This window comes from Sarcophilus harrisii, chromosome 3, assembly GCF_902635505.1.
Source record: "Sarcophilus harrisii chromosome 3, mSarHar1.11, whole genome shotgun sequence".
Lineage (NCBI taxonomy): Eukaryota > Metazoa > Chordata > Mammalia > Dasyuromorphia > Dasyuridae > Sarcophilus > Sarcophilus harrisii.
Window position 1 is genome coordinate 550,313,649 of NC_045428.1, and position 3,076 is coordinate 550,316,724.

Sequence of the window (3,076 nt, forward strand, 5' to 3'; positions counted from 1 at the left end):
CATCCCTAATAGCCCTCTCGTTTGCTTTGCTTGTGTAATACCTCCATGCTAGGGGTTTTGATAATAAGACCCTTCGCCCAGAAACCGCCAGCAACCCCCATTCCCTTTAGTGCTTTCATCTCCCTTCCTGAGATGTCAGGGAGGCTGTGATCACCTCCTTTTGGGCCACCCCTTCCTGAGAAGTTAGGGAGGCTGTGATCACCTCCCTTGGGGGGCTCTGACCTCCTGAGGAGTCAGGGGCATGACCACCTGTGTTCTAAAATAAAAAGAAAGTGGAAGGTAATGGGTGAGGTTTGAGTTGATGCATGAGGTCCCAAGTACATGAGGAAATAGTAATTGGGCTATACCTTATTATTATACATGATTGGATAAAGAATGTTTCCCCCACTCTCTGTGCAAGTCCTGATGTGTTGTATGGAAATGACGATTTGGGTGGGTAGGCAAAGAGAAGACAGGAAAAGGGAAGCGGGAGAGAGGCCTGGGTTCCATACCCCAATTGTGGTCGTTGCTGGTCTAGCTAGCTTCGTCTAGCTGCACACATTTTTTGCCATTCTCTTCCACCTAAATCTTTTCTTCACTGAGAATAAAGACTGACGATTTTCCCCTAATCTGAATTCCTGACTCCGAATGATTTTAAGATATGCGATCTTCACAATAGAGTATCTTCACAAGTTTTACATTCCCTTTAGTGTTGAATCACTAATCAGGGAAGGATTTGACTACTTGAAAACCATGTCACACATAATCCCCTTGTCACTGTCATGTTCTCTACACAGTAAAGTCATAGCACATTAAAAGAATTAAAATTGCTGCTTTTTCCATATTCCTCAAATAGTATTTGAATTCTTCTTTAAATGGACCTCATCCTCTGGAATCAGGTTTACCTTCACCACATCTGAGGTGCTATTCTGCCCCAAGACAAATGGGACACTGAGGAAGACAATATCAGTATTTGCAATATAGATTCTTAATCATGGTGGAAATTGGATGCACCCTTCTAAGAGTCTTCACTATGCTTTGTTTTCCCCCGGAAGTATAACTCTTTAACTTGATCACTTCATAAGCACTTTCAACCATTTGTATATGAAGATCTTCCCAATGCTCTGAATCTGCTTCAGTTTCTAAAGGGGATGAAGATTCTTCAGAGGGATATGAGCAACATTTACACCACTCCACCCAGGAACACTAGAGTCTTCATGTTCATCCACGACAAACTAAAGAATGGACACCAATTTTTCTCCCCCATCAGGTAATGGAAAAGGTCAGAATCCAGATTGCAAGAACTTCCAAACTTGGTTTTGGGAAAAATCACTTAGCTTCCAGGCCACATATGTCAAAATATCCATTGGATTAGAAACAGTTTGATTTGGAAACAATTTGCAAATTTAACACTATTGGAATTCAGAGATATTCTTTTTATTCTAAACCAAATTAAGATGATTTTCTCCCTCCTCCTGATGTATTCCAGCTGTGACAACAACCAGATCTGAGTTTACAGTCACACTATATTCTTTGCCAAAATCAATCTTTAGTGTTCTGAGGAAGAGGCCACCATCATCTCTCCCTTTAGTTTGTTTTCTATGGCATTAACTAGCACAAATTCAACAACCAAATCTTTCAGTAAGATACTCATGGCACATGTCATACCAAATGCATCAACACTGACAAAATAGGGGTCTTGTTATGCAGAATTTGGCCTTCTTTTGGACATTTATTATCAGCTGATCCTTGGCAGTTCCTGTATTAGAAATGGAGGAAATCTAAATTTGAACAAGGTTACTGGTCAAGAAGTCTGGGGGCAGACTGACTTTAGAACGCATTTTTAACACAAGGTAGAAAAGTGGAAGTAGTGAAAATAAATAGCTTTTCCTAAGAGGTTGACTGTGAAATGAAGTAGAGATATAGGATTGATTGGGTCTAATAAGGATTTTTTGTTGTGTGTGTGTGTGTGTGTGTGTTTTTAAGATAGGGGAGTTCTGGCCATGTTTGTAGAGAAGCTGAGGAGCAAGTAGATAAGGAGAAATTGATGAACAGAAAGAGAGGGAGGTAATTGTAGGGACCATTTTCTTCTAAAAGATACAGGATAATCAGTACTTGTAGTGAGACTGGACTTCACAAAAAGGGCCACCCATGTCTTCAACTGCCCCATTCTCAACTTATAGCTGAAAGGAAAAGAAAAAAAGAGGATTTTAAAGTATTTTGAAGTGAGGAGAAAGGGCCAAGGGCCTCAGAGTAAATGGGCTCTTTTCCTTAATATAGCTTTTTTTTTTTTAATCCCACAGAGATATTAATAGAGAGCTTGTCTCAAAGCCAGAAATACTGAGGTTTGAACACAGTGTCTGGCCCACAATGGCTTTATGACTCAAGACAATCCCAACTCTCAGTGCTCTAAGCAATTTTCTAAGACTACATCCTGCAGAAAATATGCCAACCTGTGTTGTAAAAGGAGTTTCCTCAGTTGGGAATTTACTGTAGCAGTGAAATGATAGATATAATTCCTAGCTTTTAAAAAATCTTTTTCCTTGACTTTAGTATTGTTTGTCTTCATTAGTCCATTCTGAGGGCTAGCATTTCTAGAACAATATTTGCCAAACATTGGGTCTGGAGTCAAATAGTCTTAGTTAATTATAAGTGTTGCTTTGCAAATCTTAAAATTCTATACAAATAGTAGTTACAATTATTATTTCAGGTGCCACCTTCTACAAAAAGCCTTCCCTACTTCCCCTAGTTCACAGGGCTTCCTCTTCAAATGACAAAAATCTAAGTATTTACTTATCTCAAGGTTCTAAAAAAATTTATTTTTTTAAAAGTTGTTGAATGGGACTGTTGAATTGGAGTAACATCTGTGAAAATATTGTATAAAAGTTATATAAATGCCATCTATTAATATCATTGTTATTGACACCATCTGAACCCTCGTGGTTGTTTTGTTCTGGGAGAGGAGAAGAGGAGAGAGAAGTCAGTGCTAGGAATCTGCCTTATAGAATGTAAGCTTGTTGAGGGCAGGAGTTATTTCACTTTTGTCTTTGTTTGGTTCCTAATATGGTATCTGATATATACTGTAAGTGTTTTAAAA

General features: G+C 38.7%; 1 pseudogene; it reads right to left on the reverse strand.

The window, feature by feature from the left end:
* Window positions 1-800: 800 nt before the first annotated feature.
* Window positions 801-1,660, reverse strand: LOC100932186 (annotated as a pseudogene).
* Between the last annotated feature and the right edge of the window lie 1,416 nt (window positions 1,661-3,076).